Source organism: Macrobrachium nipponense, chromosome 10 (assembly GCF_015104395.2).
Source record: "Macrobrachium nipponense isolate FS-2020 chromosome 10, ASM1510439v2, whole genome shotgun sequence".
NCBI classification, from domain to species: Eukaryota; Metazoa; Arthropoda; class Malacostraca; order Decapoda; family Palaemonidae; genus Macrobrachium; species Macrobrachium nipponense.
In genome coordinates, this window is record NC_087204.1 from 53,515,820 (window position 1) to 53,521,819 (window position 6,000).

Genomic DNA, 6,000 nt, shown 5'->3' on the forward strand with positions numbered 1-6,000 from the left:
GACCGTGCAGCCAGGAACCAGACCTCTGAGTCCGCTCAGCGTCAGGTTCACGGCACGGAGCGGAAGACTGGTGACAGCCGCTCACGCGACACTCACCAGACCATCTCTCGCTCTCAGGCGAGCGGCTGGCTACCCGGGCGGTACGTGACGGTCCACGACCGGCCACGGGCTGAGGCTGGGAAGAGGTCCCCCCGTTCGCCGGCACCAGCCACGGCTGGTACCAGCGAACTGACCGCACCGTGAGGATATGCACCGGTCTCGACCGTGACAGTGGAGCTCGCCGGTCGCCTGACCGTCGCTCTCACAGAGAACGATCGGTACGGCGACCAGCACCAGCTCCTCTGACACACGAGACCGGCCGCTGTTTCTCGGTCCAGCCGTTCTCCACAGCGAGACGGCTCGACTAGTCTGCAGCTCGATCGCCACCGCGGGTTGGCGATCGCCTGCAGTCCTCCAAGCCCGCTGGTTCTGCCAGTGAGCGAGGAGAGAGCGTCAGGTCTGCCTCTCCCATACCTTCAACCTCCTCGGGTTACACCGGGAGGGGCGAGGTATTGAGGAGTGATCGTGAGGGGTGCGCCCCTCAGGATCCCGCCACGTCGTCGTACATACCAGGCTCGGTTCTCGGACCAGCCAGGTCGTACGCACAGGTGGTTGGAGGAGACCTAGAGGGGGCTGTCGCTGCTCCTCTCCTTGAGGGAGGAGGGTCTCGGGAGGTACTCCTGTTCGAGGGACTGGACGGTCCGACTCCACAGGATGCTATCACACCCGAGATCCAGAGGAACTTTGCCGAGGTTATTGCGCTGATTCGTCAGCACAACGACCTCGGGTGGGGAAGGATCGCCGCTCCCACCATCCGAGCCCAACGTCCCGGCTCGAGTCGTTTCTGGGGCCCGAAGAGGGAACCCAGACCGACGGTGGGTTTGCCGCGTTCCGAGCTTGCGGACTCAGTGCTAGACCAGGTTGAATCGCTTGTCTCCGGACAAGACGGTTCGCTCAAGTCTGGCAGGTCGAGCAAGCTGCTTCCACCTCCTCTGCTACGACAGCGGCGGTTTTACGTGCCATCTGAAGACCCGATGCGCCCCAAACAGGTGAACCCGGAGTTAGCTAGGCTGACTCCGGGTGTGTCTCTGCAACAGCTCCTGTCCGAGAACCTGTGGTTCTCGCAGCAAGAGGCACTCGGCCTGGAATCTACCGCCATGGCAGCTTTCCAGGCCGTCTCCTGGCTAGATCTGTGGTCCCTCACAGTATCTAAGGTCGCAGCCAACTCCGGGGGAATTTCTCCCGAAGAGGACTCGGCCTTCAGGAGACTTTGCCAGTCTGGGGGAAGAGCCATCTCCTTCCTTGCCCACCAGACGGTGACCTGTGGGCCAACCTGGTTCTCCGACGAAGGGACGCTGTCCTTACTCCGGGTTTCCAGGGCGGCCGGGCGTGAGGCGGCGTTGGGGCTTCGAAACGACCTCTACGGAGTTCCACGTCTCTCTTCCCAGGAGAGATGGTGGACGCTGCGGTGGACAGACGGCGCACTGAAGACAGTGACCGTCTGGTTCACCAGGCAGTCTCGAAGGCTTCTGGGCAGCCTCGGACTGCGGCCAAGTCTAAGAGCTCGGCTAGCGCTTCCTCGGCTGCTAAGACGGTTGCTGCGTCGAAGCCCCGAGGAATGACTCTGTCTTCTTCAACTTCTGGCAATGGGGGGCCGTAACCAGCCCTCCTCCCAGCCCTCCTCATCCCGTGGAGGCTCTGGGAAGAAGTCGAAGAAAGGGGGGAAACGCTAGGGACGGCGTTCCCCCTCACCTGCTGCCGGAATAAGTGGGGGGGCCTGCCTGGCCAGCCATTGGGCAACTTGGCAGCGCTACGGCGCCGAGACCTGGATTGTAGATGTCCTTCGGGAGGGATATCTATTACCCTTTCGAATCTCGGCCACCCCTCACCTCCAACCCGGCTCCAACAGCAGTTCGTACGGTCCCCGGGTCACCGAAGGACGTAGCACGCAGACAGGCAGATCAAGACCATGCTGGAGCAAGAGAGCTGTAGAGATCGTCACGGATCAGTCACCGGGCTTTTTTACAGTCGACTCTTCCTGGTGGAAAGTCCTACGGGTAGGCTGGCGCCCGGTGAGAAGATCTCTCTCCCCCCCTGAACCGGTTTGTTCGCCAGACCCGGAGGTTCACGATGGAGACGGCACGCTCAGTGCTCGACTCCATCAGGGAGAACGATTTCATGCTTTCAGTGGACTTGAAGGATGCGTATTTCCAAATACCCATTCATCAGTCCTCCAGAAAGTACCTCCGCTTCATCCTCGACGGGACGGTGTACCAGTTCAGGGCACTGTGCTTCGGTCTCTCAACCGCCCCACAGGTGTTCACCGCGAGTGTTCACAGCTGGTGTCTGCTTGGGCCCATTCGCACGGGATACGTCTGATGAGGGTATCTCGACGATTGGTTAGTCCTGGCGAGCTCCCGCTCGCAGTTGCTACAGGACAGGGATCGGCTGCTCGAGTTCTGTCGCGATCTGGGGATCGTTGTGAACTTCGAGAAGTCCGATCTCGAGCCCAAGCAGAGGATGAAGTACCTGGTATGCTGATCGACACGGTAGCAGGGCGAGTCCTTCCCCCGCGGACTCGCGGATCAGCAGATTCAGAGAGGCAGCCAACCAGTTCCTGTCTCGGCAGGAACAGTAGCTCAGCGATGGCAAGTCGTGATCGGACACTGTCGTCACTCGAGAAGTTAGTCCCTCACGGGCGTCTTCACCTGCGGTCTCTTCAATGGAGACTAAAGGAGAGTTGGTCACAGGCGACGGATCCCCCAAGCTTTCCAGTGTCACTGACAGGAGGTGAGGCAGGACCTAGCCTGGTGGCTCGACGACAGGAACCTCTTAAGAGGAGTGCCTCTGCGGCACTCCCCCCCCGGACATGCAGCTGTTCTCAGACGCATCGACCGAGGGATGGGGCGCATACCTGGAGGACTTGCTGACTTCAGGAGTGTGGGACGAGAACGACAAGCACCTTCACATCAATGTACTGGAACTCAAGGCAGCGTTCCTCGCTCTCCAAGAGTTTCAGGACCGCTTGCTGGGACACTCAGTGGTGTTGATGTGCGACAACACCACGATGGTGGCTTACGTCAACAAACAGGGGGCCTAGTGTCTCTCCCGTTGTACCAGTTGACACGGCAGGTGCACGAGTGGGCTCAGGCACACTCAATATAGCTGTCGGCACGCTACATTCCAGGGAAGAGGAATGTAGTAGCAGACACGCTCAGCCGGTCGGGATCAGGTGATAGGGACCGAATGGTCTCTACACCAGGACGTGGCGGAAAGGCTCTTCGACCTGTGGGGGCGACCAGTCGTGGATCTGTTCGCCACCCGGCACAACAGGAAGCTCCAGGTGTTCTTCTCGGCCGTGCCGGACCCATGGGCAGCTGCAGAGGACGCTCTTCAACACCCGTGGGACAACCTCTTCGTCTATGCCTTTCCCCCGTTCAGCCTGATTCGCAAGGTGATCAGTCGAGCGCTGGTCACCCCCCCGAATCTCAGGATGATCCTGGTGGCTCCCAAATGGCCACAGGCCATTTGGTATCCGGACCTGCTGGCTCTTCTCGCAGGAGAACCGAGAGAGATTCCCCCTTGGCACAACCTTCTCGCCCAGCCACACGTCGAGCGGTACCACCGAGCAGTCCAGTCCCTACGTCTTCACGGCTGGCTGTTATCCACCATCTCTTGCGAACGAGAGGCTTTTCTCGTAGCGCAGCAACGAGATGGCTGGAAACGTCCCGTCAGTCCTCTGCAGCTGTGTACCAGGGGAAGTGGGCCGTCTTCTGTGGTTGGTGTCGTAGACGGGGTCTATCTCCTCTCAGAGCCACTCTTCAGCAGGTAGCGGATTTCCTCGTTTTTCTTATCGCCGAGAGAAGCTCCTATCAGTCCCACAGTGAAAGGATACGAGCCGCCTTGGCGCTCGTCCTGAAAACTGAGGGGGTTGGACATCTCGAACTCGTTCGAGATCTCCTTGCTGATGAGGAGCTTCGAGAGGTCTTGCCCACCCAGGGAACTCAGGCCCCCTGCGTGGGACGTGACTCTCGTCCTTAGGAGTCTGACTCGAACACCGTTCGAGCCACTCCGAGAGTCGTCAGACAGGGATCTGACCTCAAGACCCTCTTCTTGCTGGCCCTGGCATCGGCGAAGAGAGTAGGGGAACTTCATGGTCTTTCCTATGATGTACGACACTCCAGGGGATGGGGATCCGTGACGCTCGATTTTCGTCCCGACTTCGTTGCGAAGACTCAGAAACCGTCAGTCCCTGATGACAGGTTCGAGTCATTCACGATTCCCTCCCTATTGGACTTCACCGATAATGATGCGGATGAGATGCTGCTTTGTCCTGTGAGGGCGCTACGGCGCTATCTGAAGAGAACTCGTCACCTCAGGCCTGAGTGTCGACGCCTCTTCGTTAGCACCGGGGTCACGAAAGAAGTATCCAAGAACACTCTTTCATTCTGGCTGCGTGAGGTCATCAGGAGGGCGTATGAGGCTGATGGTAGTGACGACATCCGTACGTCCCGTCCCGAGAGCTCACGAAGTCAGAAGTATTGGCCCCTCGTTGGCGTTTCGCAAGAACTTCTCCGTGGCGCAGGTCCTGAAGGCAGGGGTCTGGTCTAACCAGACTACCTTTACGTCCTTCTACCTTCGGGATATTGCCCACAGGTCCTTGGATACCTTTTCCTTGGGACCCGTGGTGGCTGCTCAACAAGTTTGTGTAGCTAACCCAGACCCTCGCAGGCTGAACAGCATCGAGTCCTGGTGTGACTGTGTGGATGGATGTGTGAGTGAGTGAGTGACTGGCTCTCTCTTCCCATCTTTTCCTTCCCTCTACCTGTGGGCAAGAGGGCCATGGTCGTCACTACGCTGGATGAGGACGAGATGCAGGTGAGCTATATGACAGAGCCCCATCCTATCCCTTTCACTAGGATAGGAGCAGAATATCCACCACTTCCTTCTACAAGGGGGGGAAGTGGATGCCTACAAGAGTCAAACCCATGACTTTATATTTGCTCCTGTACAGGAACAAGTTCTTGCATTGCTGGTACTAAGAGATGCGCATGCCCCTCTCTTAGTACTCGGTCCAGAGGTCTGACCATTGATCCTGCGGTGCACACCCCGATCAATCGGACGAGGCTTGGATCCCTCCCTCGCTCTTACGACCAGGGAAGCTTCCAAGGTAGGGCGAACACCAGTCTGTTCACAAAAGACTCAGATTCCACCCACCAAGAAGTGAGTCTTCCTATTGTAAAGGACCGAAGGTTTGTATGCCGTGTCGGAACAAATGACAATTTGTCTAAAATTGCATTTTTCCTAACTATACAAACCTGAGGTCCTTTTACACATAGCCCCACCTCATGCCACCCCGTCACTCTGCAGTTGCTTGGGCCAAAGCAAAAGTGATTTGTTTTACCTCCCAGTCGCGCGCGCGCGCCTGTCGGACAAGCAGTTAACTACCGCAACCCCTTGTTCGAAAGCTTACGACCTATCCAGCTGCCGCTAGTATCTTCCTATTGTAAAAGGACCTCAGGTTTGTATAGTTAGGAAAAATGCAATTTTAGACAAATTGTCATTTTGTCCGACTTTCAAGTCAACCCTTGCCTTCTAAGGCTTCGGTCTCTGTCTCAATTGAAGATTTTATTGCTATGGAGGCTGTTATGAGCTCCTTACAAGAAGCTCAATCCTTCAATATGTGGTCCTCGGAGGGCTTTAATGTATATCAAGGACTCCGGGTTTTGTTCCTCCTGATGCTCCTCTTTTGAGAAATTCTGCTCATCCATTTCAATCGCTTCTGTATTCAGAACGAGCTTGCTGCTTCAATGCAGGCCTTTCTTGTTTCTCTAAGGCGTAACCTGTATTTGTTGCAGTTACCCTCCTCTGTATCGGAGATTTCTTTTTCGATATTTCTGTGCTTTCTGAGGTTTTGAAGGAACATCAAGGTGATGCCTCTTCCCAAGCTCACTGGGCCTT

General features: G+C 57.0%; 1 long non-coding RNA gene across 1 annotated transcript in view; it reads left to right on the forward strand.

The window, feature by feature from the left end:
- The window catches only part of LOC135223621 (uncharacterized), a 144,553-nt gene that overhangs the window by 80,706 nt on the left and 57,847 nt on the right, over positions 1-6,000 (forward strand). The gene's annotated exons all lie outside the window — the stretch shown is intronic.